Source organism: Scyliorhinus torazame, chromosome 8 (genome assembly GCF_047496885.1).
Source record: "Scyliorhinus torazame isolate Kashiwa2021f chromosome 8, sScyTor2.1, whole genome shotgun sequence".
In the NCBI taxonomy this organism is placed as follows: Eukaryota; Metazoa; Chordata; class Chondrichthyes; order Carcharhiniformes; family Scyliorhinidae; genus Scyliorhinus; species Scyliorhinus torazame.
In genome coordinates this window covers 31935024-31958100 of record NC_092714.1, presented here as the reverse complement: position 1 = coordinate 31958100, position 23077 = coordinate 31935024, and the positions used below count along the sequence as shown (strand labels likewise).

General features: G+C 50.6%; 1 protein-coding gene across 4 annotated transcripts in view; it reads left to right on the top strand.

Moving 5' to 3' along the window:
- Window positions 1-2428: 2428 nt before the first annotated feature.
- Window positions 2429-23077, top strand: part of LOC140427720 (lebercilin-like protein) — a 162973-nt gene continuing 142324 nt past the window's right edge. For 3 of the 4 annotated variants that reach the window (XM_072513261.1, XM_072513259.1, XM_072513264.1), the window contains exon 1: window positions 2429-2560. The gene's annotated coding sequence lies outside the window, so the exon portion shown is untranslated. Of the gene's footprint in view, window positions 2561-2775; window positions 2830-23077 lie in introns of those variants that run through there. The other variant, XM_072513260.1, reaches the window with a different exon arrangement.

Sequence of the window (23077 nt, the reverse complement as noted above, 5' to 3'; positions counted from 1 at the left end):
GCTAAATGAATATTTTTCATCAGTATTCACACAGGAAAAAGACAATGTTGTCGAGGAGAATACTGAAATTCAGGCTACGAGACTAGAAGGGCTTGAGGTTCATAAGGAGGAGGTGTTAACAATTCTGGAAAGTGTGAAAATAGATAAGTCCCCTGGGCCAGATGGGATTTATCCTAGGATTCTCTGGGAAGCTAGGGAGGAGATTGCTGAGCCTTTGGCTTTGATATTTAAGTCATCTTTGTCTACAGGAATAGTGCCAGAAGACTGGAGGATAGCAAATGTTGTCCCCTTGTTCAAGAAGGGGAGTAGAGACAATCCCGGTAACTATAGACCAGTGAGCCTTACTTCTGTTGTGGGCAAAATCTTGGAAAGGTTTATAAGAGATAGGATGTATAATCATCTGGAAAGTAATAATTTGATTACAGATAGTCAATACAGTTTTGTGAAGGGTTGGTCGTGCCTCACAAACCTCATTGAGTTCTTTGAGAAGGTGACCAAACAGGTGGATGAGGGTAAAGCAGTTGAAGTGGTGTATATGGATTTCAGTAAAGCGTTTGATAAGGTTCCCCACGGTAGGCTACTGCAGTAAATACGGAGGCATGGGATTCAGGGTGATTTAGCAGTTTGGATCAGAAATTGGCTAGCTGGAAGAAGACAAAGGGTGGTGGTTGATGGGAAATGTTCAGACTGGAGTCCAGTTACTAGTGGTGTACCACAAGGATCTGTTTTGGGGCCACTGCTGTTTTTTCATTTTTATAAATGACCTGGAGGAGGGCGTAGAAGGATGGGTGAGTAAATTTGCAGATGACACTAAAGTCAGTGGAGTTGTGGACAGTGCGGAAGGATTTTACAAGTTACAGAGGGACATCGATAAGCTGCAACGCTGGGCTGAGAGGTGGCAAATGGAGTTTAATGCAGAAAAGTGTGAGGTGATTCATTTTGGAAGGAATAACAGGAAGTCAGAGTACTGGGCTAATGGTAAGATTCTTGGCAGTGTGGATGAGCAGAGAGATCTCGGTGTCCATGTACATAGATCCCTGAAAGTTGCCACCCAGGTTGAGAGGGTTGTTAAGAAGGCGTACGGTGTGTTAGCTTTTATTGGTAGAGGGATTGAGTTTCGGAGCATTGAGGTCATGTTGCAGCTGTACAAAACTCTGGTGCGGCCGCATTTGGAGTATTGCGTGCAATTCTGGTTGCCGCATTATAGGAAGGATGTGGAAGCATTGGAAAGGGTGCAGAGGAGATTTACCAGAATGTTGCCTGGTATGGAGGGAAGATCTTATGAGGAAAGGCTGAGGGACTTGAGGCTGTTTTCGTTAGAGAGAAGAAGGTTAAGAGGTGACTTAATTGAGGCATACAAGATGATCAGAGGATTGGATAGGGTGGACAGTGAGAGCCTTCTTCCTCGGATGGTGATGTCTAGTGCGAGGGGACATAGCTTTAAATTGAGGGTAGATAGATATGACAGATGTCAGAGGTAAGTTCTTTACTCAGAGAGTAGTAAGGGCGTGGAATGCCCTGTCTGCAACAGTAGTGGACTTGCCAACACTAAGGGCATTCAAATGGTCACTGGATAGACATATGGACGATAAGGGAATAGTGTAGATGGGCTTTAGAGTGGTTTCACAGGTCGGTGCAACATCGAGGGCCGAAGGGCCTGTACTGTGCTGTAATGTTCTATGTTCTAAATGAAGTATAAAACCCTCAAATCTTCAAAGACAGTAAGGTATGGCGAGTTCGAGGACAAACCTCTTGATTTTTTTCAAAGGATGCAGCGAGAACTCAGCTGAAGTCCTTCGCAGAAATGTAACACTGAATGACAAAGCAAGTGAGATCGTGAGGACCAAGCAGGCTCACCTGTTGCATTAAAGGTAACCAATAATGGTGTGTCGGGAAGGTCAGGCGGTGTGGGTCACGAATTTCACATGGGTCCTGACGGTCAGCTGGTCAGTAAAAGTGGGTCCCGCTGAAAAAAAAGTTTGAATAACACTGCCTTAATGCTTCCTATGGTATGAGCCAAGTTTTTGGTCAGCTATCCTCGCATTTCCTGATGTGCTCAGGGGACAGCTTTTGTCTTATTACATTCCGGTGAAGTGCCTTCGGATTAAAGTCGCTTTATAAATGCAGCTGGTTGTTGCTATTATGCCGGTTGTTTTGGACCCGCTGCCACTCCTTCTGTGCTGTAACCATTGTAGACGTGTAATCGATGTTTATAATAGCTTACTTTGAGCAGCATAGGCCAATCCCAATTTGGCTTGCAGGTCTCTTTTTGGTCCCTCGGGTGTGTACGTGTTTGTGGGGGGTGGGGTTCGCGAAGAAGGGATTAACTACAATTCCCTGGAGCCCAAACTAAAAGCATGTTCACTGAGCGCCGCTTCGCTCGTTTCCAGGGTGATGGGTCTAAATATTTGATAGTGTATCCATTCGATTCCCGCAAACTATTGTTGCGCAGGTTGTGACATTTGAAAGGAATTCATCCTTCGGGTCCTGACCGCTTCACTGCAGGTACATGTCCTATGGACATTTCGTGTTTCCTTCAGCGGCGTTGCATAATAAACCGGTAGGTCACATTTATGACTCGCTTCGATCTACTGAAAGGTGCGGGGTGGATTCCATTAGTTTCTCTCTTTGGTACATCAGAGGCTGTTTCTGATCGTATTGCTTTGTAAATAGATTCCTGGAAGGGGCATTATTCGAAAGCTGTTTGTTGCAAACCTCATTGTGACTCACATCTTTCAAAGAGGGGTAGCTCATCTTCAGAAAACTAACATCAAGCCTCGAAAAAGGTGGCCATCAATGTGGACGATTGTTTCTGTTTTTGTTTGAATGGTGAGTGCTGATGGCATAAGTCAGAAACTGGCGGGTAGAAGTTTTACTGTTGCCGACAATGTAAAGGAGTAAAATAAATATTAATAATGATAAGGATGGTCGGTTAGACATCTGCTGAGGTCTATTGCAGTAACTGGTATTTCCCTGACGACATCAGCGTTCAAACAAAAACAAACAGAAACGAGCAGAAGGTTGCACCCACTGCCCCCCCCCCCCCCCCCCCCCCACACACACAGAAGAGAGACTTGCAATATACATTTGACACATAGTCAGGATTCACCTGAGTGATTTGCTTTTCAAAGGAATAGCTCTCAAATGGGTAGTTTCGCCTTTAATATTTAAATTTATCATGTTCAACAAAATGCTCTCGATTTCATGTGGATATATGGAAGGTTCTACAGCTAGGAGGGTCTATGACCAGAGAACTCCGGATGATCTGTGGCAAGGGAAAACATACATCAAAACATGCAAATTCAGAGCCACTGAGCCTCGAAAGCCTGCTCTACCATTCAATAAAATCATGGCTGATCTGATCGTAACCACAATCCCGCATTCCTGCTTATCCATGATAGCCTTTCACCCCCCTGGTTAATCAAGATCAACAAAGGCTGGTGGAGTTGTAGGTAGTGTTGAGGGCTGTTGCAGGTTACAACAGAACATTGACAGGATGGAGAGCTGGGCTGAGAAGTGGCAGATGGAGTTCAACCTAGATAAATGTGAAGTGATTCATTTTGGAAGATCGAATTTGAATGCTGAATACAGGGTAAAAGGCAGGATTCTTGGAAGTGTGGAGGAACAGAGGGATCTTGGGGTCCACGTCCATAGATCCCTCAAAGTTGTCACCCAGGTTGATAGGGTTGTTAAGATAAAAAAAAGATAAGATAAATAACCCTTATTATCACAAGTAGGCTTACATTAACACTGCAATGAAGCTACTGTGAAAAGCCCCTAGTCACCATAATCTGGCGCCTGTTCAGGTACACAGAGGGAGAATTCAGAAATCTCAAGAATTCTCAAGAAGGTGTACGGTGTGTTCACTTTCATTAACGGAGGATTGAGTTTAAGAGCCGCGAGGTTTTGCTGCAGCTTTATAACCCTGGTTAGACCACACTTGGAATATTGTGTCCAGTTCTGGTCACCTCATTATAGGAAGCATGTGGATGCTTTGGAGAGGGTACAGAGGAGATTTACCAGGATGCTGCCTGGACTGGAGGGCATGTCTAATGAAGAAAGGTTGAGGGAGCTAGGGCTTTTCTCGCTGGAGAGAAGAAGGAAGAGAGGTGACTTGATAGCGCTGTACAAGGTGATGAGAGGCATGGATAGAGTGGATAGCCAGAGACTTTTCCCCAGGGCGGAAATGGTTGTCACGAGGAGACATAATTTTAAGGTGATTGGAGGAAGATATAGGGGAGATGTCAGAGGTCAGTTCTTTACACAGAGAGTGGTGGGTGCGTGGAATGTACTGCCAGAGGAGGTAGTGGAGTCACAGTCATTAGGGCCATTTAAGTGACTCTTAGACAGGCACATGGACAGTAGTAAATTGAAGGGGTGTAGGTTAGGTTGATCTTAGATTAGGATAAGTGGTCAGCACAAAATTGTGGGCTGAAGGGCCTGTACTGTTCTATGTTCTATCTAGCTGTGCCATGAAAATATTCAAAGACTGCTTCTACTGCTTTTTGAGGAAGAGAGTTCTAAAGACTCACGATCCTCTGAGAGAAAAAAATCTCCTCATCTCCATCTTAAATGAGCGACCCTTTAATTTTAAACAGCAACCCCTAGTTCTAGATTCTCTGACAAGAGGAAACATCCTCTCCACATCCACCCTGTCCATACCCCTGAAAGGTTTTGATCAAGTCACCTCTTATTCTTCTAAACTTTAGTGGATACAAACCTAAGCTCTCCAATCTTTTGTCATAAGTCAACCCGCCCTTCCCTGGTACTAGTTTATTAAACCTTCTCTGAACTGCATCTAATGCATTTGCATCTTCCCTTAAATAAGGAGACTAATACTGTACACAACACTCCAGATGTGGTCTCACCAATGTTGGATTGGATTGGATTTGTTTATTGTCACGTGTACCGAGGTACAGTGAAAAGTATTTTTCTGCGAGCAGCTCAACAGATTATTAAATAAAAAGTGGATCTGTTTGGGAGAGCTCGCAGAGAGTCGCCTCGCTCCGGCGCCATCTTGGTAAAAAACTGAAGCATAACCTCCCTACATTTGTAATCAATTCTCCTCACAACAACTTACAACATTCTATAGGCTTTCCTAATTACTTGCTGCACCTGTATACCAGCCTTTTCATTCACTAGGACACCCAGATCCCTCTGCACGTCAGAGCTCTGCAATCTCTCACCATTTAGGTAATAAGCTTTTTTTTTCTTGCCAAAATGGACAATTTCATATTCACCCACATTATTCTCCATTTGCCAGATTTTTGCCACTCACTTAACCTCTCTATGAGGCTCGATGGGCTGAATGGCCTAGTTCTGCTCCTACATCTTATGGTCTGATGGCCCCTTTGTAGCCTCCTTCTGTCAGCTTCACAAATTATTTTCCTACCTAAGTATGTGTCCTCAGCAAATTTAACAACCATATCTTCAGTCCCTTTATCCAAGTCATTTAAATAAATTCCAGAAAGTTGAGGTCCCAGCACTGATCCCTGTGGCACACCACTTGTTGCATCCTGCCAACCAGAAAAGATTCATTTATGCCAACTCTGTTTCCTGGCCAACCTTCAATCCATGCCAATACCATGAGCTTTAATTTTCCACAATCATCTGTAATGTGCTACTCATCATCTGGAAATCTAAGTACAAGACATCCACTGGTTCCCCTTTATCCACATCACATGTGACTCCTTCAAAGAACTCCAATAAATTAGTTAAACATGATTTCCCTTTCACAAAACTATGTTGACTCTGTCTGATTATGTTGATTTTTTCCAAATGTTCTGCTACAGCATCTTTAATAACAGCTTCTAACATTTTCTCTATGTAAAACGTTAGGCTAACTGGCCTGTAGTTTTCTGCTTTCCGTCTCCCTTTCTTTTAGAATAAAGGAGTTACATTTGCTACCTACCAGTCTCATGGTACCTTCCCCAAATCTAGGAAATCTTGGAAAACTAACACCAATGCATCAACTATCTCATTAGCCAGGGATGCGGCACGGTGGCGCAGTGGTTAGCACTGTTGCCTCACGGCGCTGAAGACCCGGGTTCGATCCCGGCCCCGGGTCACTGTCCGTGTGGAGTTTAAACATTCTCCCTGTGTCTGTGTGGGTCTCAGCCCCACAACACAAAAAAAATGTGAAGGGTAGGTGAATTGGCCATGCTAAATTGCCCCATAAAAAAAGAAAAATCTCATTAGTCCTTCCTTCAAGACTTTAAGGTGAAGTCCATTCGGACCTGGGGATTTGTCAGCCCACAGACCCAACAATTTGCTCAATCGCACGTTCCTGGTGATCGTAATTTTCCTGAGTTCCTCCCTCCTTTCCTTTTCCTGTGAACACTGTTGTAAAAATACCTGTTTAATTCATCTGTCAAAGCTCAATTTCCCAGACACACTTTCTATAGGACCAAAGCTCACTTTGTTAACTCTTTTTTATTTAAATATATGAAGAAACTCTTACTATCTCTCTTTATTTAACTAGCTATCTCTCATACTCTAGTTTTTCCTTCCTTATCAATCTTTTTCTCATTCTTTGATGTTCTTTCTATTCTTTCCAATCTTCTGACCTGCCTCTCGGCTTTGTGCAAATATATCCTTTTTCTTTAACTTTAATGCTGTCTTTAACTTTTATACCGTGCAGAAGGAGGTCCTTTGGCCCATCTAATCTGGACTGACCCTCTGAAAGAGCACCCTATTTAGGCTATCGTCCATGCCCTATCCCTGTAACCACACCTAACCTGCACATCTTTGAATTGGGGGAGGAAACCAGAGCACCCGGAGAAAACCCATGCAGACACGGGGAGAACGTGCAAACTCCAAGCAGACAGTCACCCAAGGCTAGAATTGAACCCGGGTCCCAGGCATTGTGAAACAGCAGTGATAACCACTGTGCACCGTGCCACCCATTTAGTTAACACGGATCACGGGGCTTCCCTTTAGACATTTTCTTTCTCTTTGAATGGGTCTATTCTGTGTATTCTGAAATATCCCTTTAAATGTCTGCCACTGAATATCTATTGATCTATCCCTCAATCACATTTGCCAGTTCACTCTAGCTAGTTCTATTTTCATTCCCTCATAAGTGCCCTTATTTAAGTTTAAAATACTAGCCTTGGAGGCACTCTTCACTCCCTCAAACTGAATGTAAAATTCAATCATATTGTGATCACCGCCATCTGGGGTCCCTTCATAATGAAGTCATCAATTAATCATCTCTTATTGCACAATACCATCTAGTATAGTCTGCCCTCTGGTTGGCTCCAGAATGTGTAGCTCTAAGAAACAATCCCAGAAACACCATTTTTAAAACATGCAGTGAACATCTTAGCAACCATTAATTCCAATGTGGTAGTCTGTATAGAGGTATTACGATACCTAGTAATGCTGGAACACCATTGGTAGATAGTGTATGTTTCCCATTAGTCAAGCTGTATGGTAGCTCCACCCTGCAAGGCGGGGTATAAGAGCCCGTGCCGCCCCAGCAGCCTTCTTTCTGTACCTGAGCTGCTGGGGGAAACATCTAGCTTATTAAAGTCTTCAGTTGGACTACAACCTTGCTTTAGTAGTCATTGATCGTGCATCAATTTAATAAGCTAGATTTAAAAGGATGGATCTCCGAATCAAGCCAGAGTGTCTGCAACTCAGCCCCCACGCACAAACTCAGCGGAAACCTTCAAGCACTGGCTGGCATGTTTTAACGGATATCTCGGAACGGCCGAAAACACACCCACGGGAGAACAGAAATTGCAAGTCCTGCACTCGAGGGTGAGCCCAGAAATTTACACCCTATTCGAGGACACGGACAATTTCGATGCAGCAATGGAGCTGCTATGAGGACATTATATTCGCCTGTAAACCAGGTCTACGCCCGAGATCTGCGAGCGACGAGGCGACAAATCCCTGGGGAATCGCTGGAAGAATTCTACCGTGCGCTCCTGGTGTTGGGGAGAAACTGCAGCTGCCCGCAAGTTTCGGCGAGCGACCACACAGAACTTTTGATCCTGGACGCTTTTGTTGCAGGTATGCTGTCCCCTCAAAGCGATTGCTGGAGAAAGACACCCTAGGCCTCAAGGAGGCACGGGCCCTTGCCGGCTCCATGGATGTGGCCTCCCGAAACGCCCGCGCTTACGTCCCTGACTGCGCGGCAGCCCCCTGGGCAGCGTGGAACCCCCCCTGCGGCCGACCCCAAGACATCTCCCATCCCCCCACAAGCCTGGCAACCCCGGAGGGCCCTGCTACTATTTTTGCCGGCAGGCCAAGCACCCCCGGCAGCGCTGTCCGGCCCACGCATCCACCTGCAAGGGATGCGGTAAAAAGGGCCACTTCGTGGCGGTATGCCAGGCCCGGGCGGTCGCTGCGGTCTCCGGTGGTGAATGCGGACCGCCACCACAATCCTCTCCACGGTCCCCGTGCGGCCAGCGGGCGCTGCCATCTTCCTCCTCCAGGGCCATGTGCGGCCTCTGGGCGCCGCCATCTTGTCCAGCGGACGCCACAAGCGATGGATGGGCGGCGCCATTTTGTGCACCCTCAGCCATGTGCGACCAATGGGCGCCGCCATCTTGGATGGACTCTCAGGACCCCAGCTTGGCTGACCACACACTGCCCGAAGAAAGCATTCAACTGCTGCCGCGATTAGCCTCGGTGACCCTGGACCAGCCCCGGCCTCGAACACTCTCAACTGCTACAACAACAGTACTAATTAACGGGCACGAGACGTCCTGCTTAATCGACTCTGGGAGCACGGAGAGCTTCATACACCCCAACATGGTAAGGCGCTGTTCTCTCACCATCCACCCTGTTAATCAAAAAATCTCCCTGGCCTCCTGTTCCCACTCAGTAGAGATAAAGGGGTTTTGTGTAGCAAACCTCACAGTCCAGGGAAGGGAGTTTAAAAATGACCGGCTCTACGTCGTTCCCCACCTCTGCGCAGCCACACTCCTAGGTTTAGACTTCCAGTGTAATCTCCAAAGTCTAACTTTCAAATTCGGCGGCTCTATACCCCCTCATCACTGTCTGCGGCCTCGCGGCCCTCAAAGTCGACCCGCCTTCCCTGTTTGTGAACCTCACCCCGGATTGCAAACCCGTCGCCACCAGGAGCAGACGGTACAGTGCCCAGGATCGGATCTTTATTAGATCAGAACGGCTACTGAGGGAAGGAGTCATTGAAGCTAGCAACAGTCCCTGGAGAGCTCAAGTAGTGGTGGTAAAGACCGGGGAGAAACATAGGATGGTCATCGACTACAGTCAGACCATCAACAGGTTTACACAACTGGACGCGTACCCTCTCCCCTGCATATCGGACCTGGTAAACAGGATCACGCATTACAAGGTCTTCTCCACGGTGGATCTTAAGTCCGCCTACCACCAGCTCCCCATCCGCACTAGTAACCGCATGTACATTGCCTTCGAGGTAGATGGGCGGCTCTGCCACTTTTTAAGGGTTCACTTCGGTGTCACTAACGGGGTTTCGGTCTTCCAGCGCGAGATGGACCGAATGGTTGACCGGTACGGTTTACGGGCAACATTCCCGTATCTCGATAATGTCACCATCTGCAGCCACGACCAGCAGGACCACGACACCAACCGCCGAAAATTCCTCCAGACCGCAAAGATCCTTAACCTTACATATAACAAGGATAAATGCGTGTTTAGCACCGACCGCCTAGCCATCCTCGGCTACGTAGTGCGGAATAGAGTTATAGGCCCCGACCCTGAACGCATGCGCCCCCTTATGGATTTCCCCCTCCCTCACTGCTCCAAGGCCCTGATGCGCTGCCTAGGCTTTTTTTCTTACTATGCCCAGTGGGTCCCCAACTATGCGGACAAGGCACGTCACCTGATCCAATCCACAGTTTTTCCCCTGTCGATAGAGGCCCGCCAGGCCTTCAGCCACATCAAAGCAGACATTGCAAAGGCTATGATGCACGCCATCGACGTGTCCCTCCCCTTCCAGGTCGAGAGCGACGCGTCCGACGTAGCTCTGGCGGCCACCCTCAACCAAGCAGGCAGACCCGTGGCCTTCTTCTCACGTACCCTCCATGCTTCCGAAATCCGCCACTCCTCAGTCGAAAAGGAGGCCCAGGCCATAGTAGAAGCTGTGCGACATTGGAGGCATTACCTGGCCGGCAGGAGATTCACTCTCCTCACTGACCAACGGTCGGTCGCCTTCATGTTCGATAATGTACAGCAGGGCAAGATAAAAAATGATAAGATCTTACGGTGGAGGATCGAACTCTCCACCTACCACTATGAGATCTTGTATCGTCCCGGGAAGCTAAATAAGCCTCCTGATGCCCTGCCCCGCGGCACATGTGCCACCGCACAGGTGGACCGCCTCCGAGCCCTCCACGAGGACCTCTGCCACCCGGGGGTCACTCGCTTCGTCCACTTTATCAGAACCCGCAACCTGCCCTACTCCTTCGAGGAGGTCAAGACAGCCACCAGGAATTGCCAAATCTGCACGGAGTGCAAACCGCACTTCTACAGGCCAGAGAAAGCGCACCTGATAAAGGCTTCCCGTCCCTTTGAACGCCTCAGTATGGACTTCAAAGGCCCCCTCCCCTCCACCGACCGCAACACGTACGTCCTGAATGTGATTGACGAGTACTCCCGGTTCCCATTCGCCATCCCCTGCCCCGACATGACCGCAACCACCGTCATCAAGGCCCTCCATAGCATCTTTACGATGTTCGGGTTCCCCGCTTACATACATAGTGATAGGGGGTCCTCCTTTATGAGCGACGAACTGCGTGAATTCCTGCTCAGCAAGAGCATCGCCTCAAGCAGGACGACCAGTTACAACCCCCGGGGTAACGGACAGGTAGAGAGGGAGAACGGAACGGTCTGGAAGACCGTCCTGCTGGCCCTGCGGTCCAGGAATCTCCCAGTCTCCCGCTGGCAGGAAGTCCTCCCGGATGCCCTCCACTCCATCCGGTCACTGCTTTGTACCACGACCAAACACCTCACGAACGTCTCCTTGTCTTCCCTAGGAAGTCCTCCTCTGGGACCTCGCTCCCGACATGGCTAGCAACTCCCGGACCCATCCTGCTCCGAAAACACATGTGAGCGCACAAGTCGGACCCGTTGGTCGTGAGGGTCCATCTTCTCCACGCTAACCCCCAGTATGCCTACGTGGCGTACACCGACGGGCGACAAGGTACAGTCTCCCTACGAGACCTGGTGCCCGCCGGATCCCCATGCACACCCCAGCCACCAGTCCCGCCCTCCATCCCACCGGTGCACCTTACAGCCGCCCCCTTCCCAGGAGGATCGGTTCTTCCGCCGGCCCGTCTAGACCCCCCCGCCCACCGACGCACCCCGCAGACGTTCCCTTCCCAGGTCAATCGGCTTCCCCACCAGCGCCGTCTAGGGGTGTCGAAGCTGCCACAGAGATCGAGGCCACGCTCCCTGAGTCACAGACGCCCGAGCCTCAACCGGCGTCACTGATGCTCGATCAATTACGGCAAAGACGAGGTTAAAGCATAACTGAAGGCCTTAATAGACTAGAACTGTTACCCAGCAGCTTCGGTACAAAATGAGGGCTGCTGGGACGGCACTGGTTCTTATACCCCGCCTGTCAGGGCGGAGCTACATACAAAACAGCCAATGGTAAACCCCTAGGTTTAACCAATGGTCTTCAGCCTCTCAGGTACTGCAATACCACATTTACCCCCTGTTAAAAAAGAGTCCGCCGGCGGCGGTGTGGCCAGTGGTTACAATTGCATTTCACATGGTATGATCAGATATGGAGGTACTGTGATACCTCCTTACAGGGCTGTAGAGAATATTTACAATCGTGGAAGATATATACATTCAGTGTTTATTTACAGTTACAGATCGGTTATACTGAAGCAATCAATCGGTCGGGTGGCCTGGTCGTCCTCCTGGATCGTCTGAGCCTCGGTGGTGATTCCGTCGGGGGTCTGGGTGTCTGCGACTCTGGGAGCGTGGCTTCGGCCTCCATGGCAGCTTCATCGCCCCTAGAAGGCGCTGGTGGGGCAAAAGGTTGACAAGAGAGGGGGGCGCCTGTAGGGGCGTCGGTGGGTGGGGGGGCCGAGGCAGGAGCGGCGGGAGGACTGACCCTTCAGTGAGGTGTTGACGGGGGGGGGGGTTCGGGTGCGCGAGGGATTCTGGCGGGTGCCAGGTCCCGTAGGGAGACCGTATCTTGCCGGCCGTCCGGGAAAGCCACGTAGGCGTACTAGGGGTTAGCGTGCAGCAGTTGGACCCTCTCGACCAACGGGTCCGACTTGTGCGCCCGCACGTGTTTTCAGAGCAGGATGGGTCCTGGTGTTGCTAGCCAGGTTGGGAGCGAGGTCCCGGAGGAGGACTTCCTGGGGAAGACAAAGAGACGTTCATGAGGTGTCTGGTTGGTAGTTGTACAAAGCAGTGACCGGATGGCGTGGAGGGCCTTCTTGCCAGCGGGAGACTGGGAGGTTCCTGGACCGTAGGGACAGTAGGACGGTCTTCCAGACCGTTCCGTTCTCCCTCTCTACCTGACCATTTCCCCGGGGGTTGTAACTGGTCGTCCTGCTTGAGGCGATGCCCCTGTTGAGCAGGAATTGACGCAGTTCATCACTCATAAAGGACGACCCCCTATCACTGTGTATGTAAGCAGGGAAACCGAACAGTGTAAAGATACCCTGGAGGGCCTTGATGATGGTGGTTGCGGTCATGTCAGTGCAGGGGATGGCGAATGGGAACCGGGAGTACTCGTCAATCACATTCAGGAAATACGTGTTGCGGTCGGTGGAGTGGAGGGGGCCTTTGAAGTCCATGCTGAGGCATTCAAAGGGACGGGAAGCCTTTATCAGGTGCGCCCTCTCTGGCCGGTAAAAGTGCGGTTTGCACTCCGCGCAGATTTGGCAGCCCCTGGTGGCTGTCCTGACCTCCTCGATGGAGTAGGGCAGGTTGCAGGTCTTAATAAAATGGAAAAAGCGAGTGACCCCCGGGTGGCAGAGGTCCTCGTGGAGGGTTCGGAGGCGGCCCACTTGTGCGGTGGCACATGTGCCGCGCTCGTTTAGCTTCCAATGACGATACAAGATCTCGTAGTTGTAGGTGGAGAGTTCTATCCTCCGCAAGATCTTGTCGTTTTTTACCTTGCCCCGCTGTGCATTGTCAAACATGAACGCCACCGACCGTTGGTCAGTGAGGAGAATGGATCTCCTGCCGGCCACGTAATGCCTCCAATGTCGCACAGCTTCTACTATGGCTTGTGCCTCTTTTTCGACCGAGGAATGGTGAATTTCGGAAGCATGGAGGGTACGGGAGAAGAAGGCCACGGGTCTGCCCGCTTAGTTGAGGGTGGCAGCCAGAGCTACGTCGGACACATCGCTCTCGACCTGGAAGGGGAGGGACTCGTCGATGGCGCGCATCGTGGCCTTTGCGATGTCTGCTTTGATGCGGCTGAAGGACTGGCGGGCCTCCATCGACGGGGAAGGTTGTGGACTGGATTAAGGGATGGGCTTTGTCTGCGTAGTTAGGGACCCACTGGGTGTAATAGCTGAAAAAGCCGAGGCAGCACTTCAGGGCCTTGGGGCAGTGGGGGAGGGGGAATTCCATGAGGGGGCGCATGCGTTCAGGGTCAGGGCCTATAACTCCATTTCGCACTACGTAGCCAAGAATGGCTAGACGGTCGGTGCTAAATACGCATTTATCCTTATTATACGTTAAGTTAAGGATTTTAGCGGTCTGGAGAAATTTCCGGAAGTTAGTGTTGTGGTCCTGCTGGTCATGGCCGCAGGTGGTGACATTATCAAGATACGGAAACGGTGCGCGCAAGACGTACCGGTCAACCATTCGGTCCATCTCTCGTTGGAAGACCGAGACCCCGTTAGTGACACCAAAGGGAACCCTTAAAAAATGATAGAGCCTCCCATCTGCTTCGAAGGCAGTGTATTTGCAGTCACTAGTACGGAGGGGTAGTTGATGGTAGGCGGATTTGAGATCCACCGTGGAGAAGACCTTATATTGCGCGATCCTGTTTACCAGGTCGGATATGCGGGGGAGAGGGTACGCATCCAGCTGCATAAACCTGTTGATGGTCTGACTGTAGACCATCCTATGTTTCTCCCCGGTCTTTACCACCACGACTTGAGCTCTCCAGGGACTGTTGCTAGCTTCAATGACCCCTTCCCTCAGTAGCTTTTGGACCTCTGACCTAATGAATGTCCGGTCCTGGCCACTGTACCGCCTGCTCCTGGTGGCGACGGGTTTGCAATCCGGGGTGAGGTTCGCAAACAGGGAAGGCGGGTCGACCTTAAGGGTCGTGAGGTCGCACACAGTAAGGGCGGGTATAGGGCCGCCGAATTTGAAGGTCAGGCTTTGCAAGTTACATTGGAAGTCCAACCCCAGGAGTGTAGCCGCGCAGAGGTGCGGCAGGACATTAAGGTGGAACTTGTTGAATTTCCTGCCTTGGACAGTGATGTTAGCTAGGCAGAACCCCTTTATCTCCACTGAGTGTGAACCGGAGGCCAGGGAGATTCTTTGGTTTACAGGGTGGGTAACAAGTGAACAGCTCCTTACCGTGTCAGGGTGTATAAAGTTCTCCGTGCTCCCAGAGTCGATCAGGCAGGACGTCTCGTGGCCATTGATGAAGACCGTCGTCGTTGCTGTTGAGAGTGTCCGAGGTCGATTTTGGTCCAGAGTCACCGAGGCCAGATGAAGTAGTTGCGGGTTTTGGTCGGGCAGCGTGTAGTCGGCCGTGCTGGGGCCCCATCCAAGATGGCGTCTCCCATGGGTCGCACATGGTGGTCGGGGATGGACAAAACGGCAGCGCCCACCCGTCCAGCGTGATGTCTGCGGGACAAGATGGCCGCGTCTGTGGGCCGCCGCACATGGCCCTAGGATAGGGGGGTGGCGGTGAATGCTGGCCGCCTGGGACCCGAAGAGAAGGTTGCTGCTGCGGTCCGGAGTCGCCGCTGGAGACCGCGGCCACCACTTGTGCCTGGCAGACCCCCACAAAATGGCCCTTCTTGCCGCATCCTTTGCAGGTGGAGGTGCGGGCCGGGCAGTGCTGGTGTGGGTGCTTCGCCTGCCCGCAGAAGAAACAGCGGGGCTCGACAGAGTTAGCGGGCCGTCTTACAGCGCAGGCCTGCGGGGACACGGGGAAAGTCCGCGGAGCTGCCGCTGCGGGGTGCCACGCAGCCCAGGGTGCCGCCGCGCGGTCGGGCACATAGGACTGCGCGTTTCTGGAGGCAACATCCATGGACCCTGCCAGGGCCCGTGCATCTCTAAGTCCCAGGGTGTCTTTTTCTAAGAGCCGCTGGTGGATCTCTGAGGAGCTCATACCTGCTGCGAAGGCATCCCGGATTAGGAGTTCCGTGTGCTCGCTCCCCGAAACTTGCGGGCAGCCACAGTTTCTGCCCAGCACCAGTAACGCGCGGTAGAACTCCTCCAACGATTCCCCGGGGCTTTGCCGTCTTGTTGCAAGCAGGTGACGTGCGTAGACCTGATTTACAGGGCGGATATAACTGTCCTTTTAACAGTTCGATCGCTGCATCGAAGTCCTCCGCCTCCTCGATGAGGGTGTAGATCCCAGGGCTTACCCTTGAGTGCAGGAGATGCAGTTTCTGCTCCCCGAGGGTGTGCCTCCGGCCGTCTCGAGGTAGCCTTTGAAGCACGCCAGCCAGTGCTTGATTATCACCGCTGAGTTCTCCACGTGGGGACTGAGTTGCAGACACTCCGACTTGATTCGGAGATCCATCCTTCCAGCTTAAGTGGTAGTCTATTAAATTGATGCGCGATCAATTACGGCAAAGATAAGGTTAAAGCATAACTGAAGGCTTTAATAGACTAGAACTGTTCCCCAGCAGCTTCGGTACAGAATGAGGGCTGCTGGGACGGCACTGGTTCTTATACCCCCCCTGTCAGGGCGGAGCTACATACAAAACAGCCAATGGTAAACCCCTAGGTTTAACCAATGGTCTTCAGCCTCTCAGGTACTGCAATACCTGATAATACCACAGTCACCACCAAAGCTTCGACGATCACAGATGACGACCAGGGCCCCCGATTGACTGATTACTTCATCTTAAAGTGTATATAGTTAATTGTGAAATTGTAAATAGTTACGACAATAAGACAAAATGCTGTACGGAGGTATTACGGTACCTCCATAACTATAACTTCTACCATGTTACCATATTGTAATACCATGCCACCACCCCCGCCGGACTCTTTTTTAACAGGGGGTGAATGTGGCAGTCTGTATAGAGGTATTACGGTACCAGTAATGCTGGAACACCATTGGTAGATATTGTATGTTTCCCATTGGTCAAGCTGTATGGTAGCTCTGCCCTGCTAGGTGGGGTATAAGAGCCCGTGTCGCCCCAGCAGCCTTCTTTCTGTACCTGAGCTGCTGGGGGAAACATCTAGCTTATTAAAGCCTTCAGTTGGACTACAACCTCGCTTTAGTAGTCATTGATCGTGCATAGTTCAAATACAACCCCCAAAGAATACAACACTATGTAATCCTTAAGCTGTCCTTTTAACATCATAAGACTTAAAAAATAATTTTTAACAGAAGCACATCAGGTTAAAGTCACTACTGAGAGCGGTTATTAGTTTAAATCACCAAAGGATCGATTTACAGTTTTTAGATTACAGAGAGGGAGACTAATACCCCTTCTGGCTGTGACTGCAACTACTCAGCTCTGAAAACGAAACTAAAACACACCCTGCAGCAAACAGCCTAAAACAAAAGTAAAAAGCTGACAGACAGCCCAGCTCCACCCACACTCTGACATCACTGATAAACACCCATTTCTTAAAGGAACATTTCTTAAACACCCATTTCTTAAAGGTATTCTCACATGACAGTTATTAGTTCATCTATTTTGTTTAGAATGCTTCATGCATTTAGATGCAGAGCCTATGGCTTTGTCCATTATTATTTTTGTAGCATCTAGCCTTATCTGGTAGTTACTGTTAGATTTGGACTCTCTGTCCCTCTTGCCATGGTCTGTTTATAATTCCCCACATTAGTAGCTTCCTCACGGGGAGGCATGGTGGCACAGTGGTTAGCGCTGCTGCCCACGGCACTGAGGACCCAGGTTCAATCCCGGCCCCAGGTCACTGTCCGTGTGGAGTTTGCACATTCTCCCCGTGTCTGCGTGGGTTTCATCCCCACAACCCAAAGGTGTGCAGGTTAGGTGGATTGGCCACACTAAATTGCCCCTTAATTGGAAAAAAATAATTGGGATTCAAACTAGAAGCAGAGGACACAACCTCAGACTAAAGGGATGATCCTTTAAAACCGAGATGAGGAGGAATTTCTTCAGCCAGAGGGTGGTGAATCTGTGGAACTCTTTGCCGCAGAAGGCTGTGGAGGCCAAATTACTGAGTGTCTTTAAGACAGAGATAGATAGGTTCTTGATTAATAAGGGGATCAGGGGTTATGGGGAGAAGGCAGGAGAATGGGGATGAGAAAAATATCAGCCATGATTGAATGACGGAGCAGACTCGATGGGCCGAGTGGCCTAATTCTGCATCTATATCTTATGGTGTCTTATGGGTACTTTAAATTTATTTTAGAAAATTAGTAGCTTCCTCCCAGGCCTTGTCTCTACCTTTTGCTATACCGCATCTTTCCAAATTTGATTCCTCGCCCCACTATTCAGTTTAAAACTCTCTTTATTTCCCTAGTTATGCGGTTTGCTAGGAAATCAGCCCCAGCGTGGTGTAGATACAGATCCCACTTCCACCAGAACTGGTGCCAGTGCCCATGAACTGCAACCCACTTCTCCCACACTGGTCTTCGAGCCACGCATTAATTACTCTAATCTTATTTGTCTTCTGCCAATTTGCACGTGGCCCTTTTAATAATCTAGAAATTACTACCTTAGAGGTTCTGTTTCTTCATTTGGTGCCTAGCTCCTTATACTGACTTTGCAGAACCTCCGTCCATTGGTGCCTACATGTACCACGATCACTGGATCCTTCCGTCCCACTGCAAGTTCCTCTCCAACCCGGGGCAGATGTCCCGAATCGTGGCACTTGGCAGGCAACAGAGCTGCCTGGGCTCTCACTCTTTGCTGCAGAGAACAGTGTCTACCCCCTCACTATTGCTGCACTCTGTTTGTTTTCTAGTATTTTTGTTTATGCAGTGAATTCTTTTTTTTTATTAAATATTTTATTGAAAATTTTTGGTCAACCAACACAGTACATTGTGCATCCTTTACACAATATTATAACAGCACAAATAACAATGACCTATTTTATATAAACAAAAAAATGAATAAATATTAAATAACAAAAATGAAAACTAGCCCTAATTGGCAACTGCCTTGTCACAAGTTACACCCCCCCCCCCACCCCCCCCCCCCCCACCCCTCCCCCCCCCCCCCCCACCCCCCCAATCCTGGGCTGCTGCTGCTGCCTTTTTCCCATTCCATCTATCTATCCGCAAGGTATTCGACGAACGGTTGCCACCGCCTGGTGAACCCTTGAGCCGACCCCCTTAGGACGAACTTAATCCGCTCTAGCTTTATAAACCCCGCCATGTCATTTATCCAGGTCTCCACCCCCGGGGGCTTGGCTTCTTTCCACATTAGCAATATCCTGCGCCGGGCTACTAGGGACGCAAAGGCCAAAACATCGGCCTCTCTCGCCTCCTGCACTCCCGGCTCTTGTGCAACCCCAAATATAGCCAACCCCCAGCTTGGTTCGACCCGGACCCCCACTACTTTTGAAAGCACCTTTGTCACCCCCATCCAAAACCCCCGTAGTGCCGGGCATGACCAAAACATATGGGTATGATTCGCTGGGCTTCTCGAGCACCTCGCACACCTATCCTCCACCCCAAAAAATTTACTGAGCCGTGCTCCAGTCATATGCGCCCTGTGTAATACCTTAAACTGAATCAGGCTTAGCCTGGCACACGAGGACGACGAGTTTACCCTACTTAGGGCATCTGCCCACAGCCCCTCCTCGATCTCCTCCCCCAGCTCTTCTTCCCATTTCCCTTTTAGTTCATCTACCATAGTCTCCCCTTCGTCCCTCATTTCCCTATATATATCTGACACCTTACCATCCCCCACCCATGTCTTTGAGATCACTCTGTCCTGCACCTCTTGTGTCGGGAGCTGCGGAAATTCCCTCACCTGTTGCCTCGCAAAAGCCCTCAGTTGCATATACCTGAATGCATTCCCTTGGGGCAACCCATATTTCTCGGTCAGCGCTCCCAGACTCGCGAACTTCCCATCCACAAATAGATCTTTCAGTTGCGTTATTCCTGCTCTTTGCCACATTCCATATCCCCCATCCATTCCCCCCGGGGCAAACCAATGGTTGTTTCTTATCGGGGACCCCCCCAAGGCTCCAGTCTTTCCCCTATGCCGTCTCCACTGTCCCCAAATCTTCAGTGTAGCTACCACCACCGGGCTTGTGGTGTAGTTCCTCGGTGAGAACGGCAATGGGGCTGTCACCATAGCCTGTAGGCTAGTCCCCCTACAGGACGCCCTCTCTAATCTCTTCCACGCCGCTCCCTCCTCCTCTCCCATCCACTTACTCACCATTGAAATATTAGCGGCCCAATAATACTCACTTAGGCTCGGTAGTGCCAGCCCCCCCCTATCCCTGCTACGCTGTAAGAATCCCTTCCTCACTCTCGGGGTCTTCCCGGCCCAGACAAAACCCATGATGCTCTTTTCAATCCTTTTAAAAAAAGCCTTCGTGATCACCACCGGGAGGCACTGAAACACAAAGAGGAATCTCGGGAGGACCACCATCTTAACCGCCTGCACCCTCCCTGCCATTGACAGGGCTACCATATCCCATCTCTTGAAATCTTCCTCCATCTGTTCCACCAACCGCGTTAAATTTAACCTGTGCAATGTGCCCCAATTCTTAGCTTTCTGGATCCCCAGGTAACGAAAGTCTCTTGTTACCTTCCTCAACGGTAGGTCCTCTATTTCTCTACTCTGCTCCCCTGGATGCACCACAAACAACTCACTTTTCCCCATGTTCAATTTATACCCTGAAAAATCCCCAAACTCCCCAAGTATCCGCATTATTTCTGGCATCCCCTCCGCCGGATCTGCCACATATAGTAGCAAATCGTCCGCATACAAAGATACCCGGTGTTCTTCTCCTCCCCTAAGTACTCCCCTCCACTTCTTGGAACCCCTCAACGCTATCGCCAGGGGCTCAATCGCCAGTGCAAACAATAATGGGGACAGAGGGCATCCCTGCCTTGTCCCTCTATGGAGCCGAAAATATGCCGATCCCCGTCCATTCGTGACCACGCTCGCCACTGGGGCCCTATACAATAGCTGCACCCATCTAACATACCCCTCTCCAAAACCAAATCTCCTCAACACCTCCCACAAATAATCCCATTCCACTCTATCAAATGCTTTCTCGGCATCCATCGCCACTACTATCTCTGTTTCTCCCTCTGGTGGGGCCATCATCATTACCCCTAACAACCTCCGTATATTCGTGTTCAGCTGTCTCCCCTTCACAAACCCAGTTTGGTCCTCGTGGACCACCCCCGGGACACATTCCTCTATTCTCATTGCCATTACCTTGGCCAGGACCTTGGCATCTACATTTAGGAGGGAAATTGGTCTGTAGGACCCGCATTGTAGCGGGTCCTTTTCCTTCTTTAAGAGAAGCGATATCGTTGCTTCAGACATAGTCGGGGGCAGTTGTCCCCTTTCCTTTGCCTCATTAAAGGTCCTCGTCAGTACCGGGGCGAGCAAGTCCAAAAATTTCCTATAGAATTCGACTGGGAATCCATCCGGTCCCGGGGCCTTTCCCGTCTGCATGCTCCTAATTCCTTTCACCACTTCTTCTACCTCGATCTGTGCTCCCAGTCCCACCCTTTCCTGCTCTTTCACCTTGGGAATTTCCAGCCGATCCAAAAAGTCCATCATTCTCTCCCTCCCATCCGGGGGTTGAGCTTCATATAATTTTTTATAAAATGTCTTGAACACTCCATTCACTCTCTCCGCTCCCCGCTCCATCTCTCCTTCCTCGTCCCTCACTCCTCCTATTTCCCTCGCTGCTCCCCTTTTCCTCAATTGGTGTGCCAGCAACCTGCTCGCCTTCTCCCCATATTCGTACTGTACACCCTGTGCCTTCCTCCATTGTGCCTCTGCAGTGCCTGTAGTCAGCAAGTCAAATTCCACATGCAGCCTTTGCCTTTCCCTGTACAATCCCTCCTCCGGTGCTTCCGCATATTGTCTGTCCACCCTCAAAAGTTCTTGCAGCAACCGCTCCCGTTCCTTACTCTCCTGCTTCCCTTTATGTGCCCTTATTGATATCAGCTCCCCCCTAACCACCGCCTTCAACGCCTCCCAGACCACTCCCACCTGGACCTCCCCATTATCATTGAGTTCCAAGTACTTTTCAATGCACCCCCTCACCCTTAGACACACACCCTCATCCGCCATTAGTCCCATGTCCATTCTCCAGGGTGGGCGCCCTCCTGTTTCCTCCCCTATCTCCAAGTCCACCCAGTGTGGGGCGTGATCCGAAATGGCTATAGCCGTATACTCCGTTCCCCTCACCTTCGGGATCAATGCCCTACCCAGCACAAAAAAGTCTATGCGCGAGTAGACTTTATGGACATAGGAGAAAAACGAGAACTCCTTACTCCTAGGTCTACTAAATCTCCACGGGTCTACACCTCCCATCTGCTCCATAAAATCTTTAAGCACCTTGGCTGCTGCCGGCCTCCTTCCAGTCCTGGACTTCGACCTATCCAGCCCTGGTTCCAACACCGTATTAAAGTCTCCCCCCATTATCAGCTTTCCCGTCTCTAGGTCCGGAATGCGTCCTAGCATCCGCCTCATAAAATTGGCATCATCCCAGTTCGGGGCATATACGTTTACCAAAACCACCGTCTCTCCCTGTAGTTTGCCACTCACCATCACGTATCTGCCCCCGTTATCCGCCACTATAGTCTTTGCCTCGAACATTACCCGCTTCCCCACTAATATAGCCACCCCCCTGTTTTTCGCATCTAGCCCCGAATGGAACACCTGCCCCACCCATCCTTTGCGCAGCCTAACCTGGTCTATCAGTTTCAGGTGCGTTTCCTGTAACATAACCACATCTGCTTTAAGTTTCTTAAGGTGTGCGAGTACCCGTGCCCTCTTTATCGGCCCGTTCAGCCCTCTCACGTTCCACGTGATCAGCCGAGTTGGGGGGCTTCCCACCCCCCCCCTTGTCGATTAGCCATCACCTTTTTCCAGCTTCTCACCCAGTTCCCACGCAGCTGTATCTCCCCCAGGCGGTGCCCCCCCGCCCATCCTCTCCCGTACCCGCTCCCCCCTTTCCCCAGCAGCAGCAACCCAGTAATTCCCCCCTCCCACCCCCCCCGCTAGACCCCCCGCTAGCGTAATTACTCCCCCCATGTTGCTCCCAGAAGTCAGCAAGCTCTGGCTGACCTCGGCTTCCCCCCGTGACCACGGCTCGCACCGTGCGACGCCCCCTCCTTCCTGCTTCTCTATTCCCGCCATAATTATCATAGCACGGGAGCCAAGCCCGCGCTTCTCCCTTGGCCCCGCCCCCCATGGCCAACGCCCCATCTCCTCTCCCTCCCCACCTCCCCCCATCACCACCTGTGGGAGAGAGAAAAGTTACCACACGGCAGGATTAGAACATAAAACCCCTCTTCGCCCCCACATTCGCCCCACCACTTTGTCCAAACGTTCTTTTTAATAACCCACTCATTCCAGTTTTTCTTCCACAATAAAAGTCCACGCTTCATCCGCCGTCTCAAAGTAGTGGTGCCTCCCTCGATATGTGACCCACAGTCTTGCCGGTTGCAGCATTCCGAATTTTATCTTCTTTTTATGAAGCACCGCCTTGGCCCGATTAAAGCTCGCCCTCCTTCTCGCCACCTCCGCACTCCAGTCTTGATAAACGCGGATCACCGCGTTCTCCCATTTACTGCTCCGAGTTTTCTTCGCCCATCTAAGGACCATTTCTCTATCCTTAAAACGGAGGAATCTCACCACTATGGCTCTGGGAATTTCTCCTGCTCTCGGTCCTCGCGCCATAACTCGGTATGCTCCCTCCACCTCCAACGGACCCGCCGGGGCCTCCGCTCCCATTAACGAGTGCAGCATCG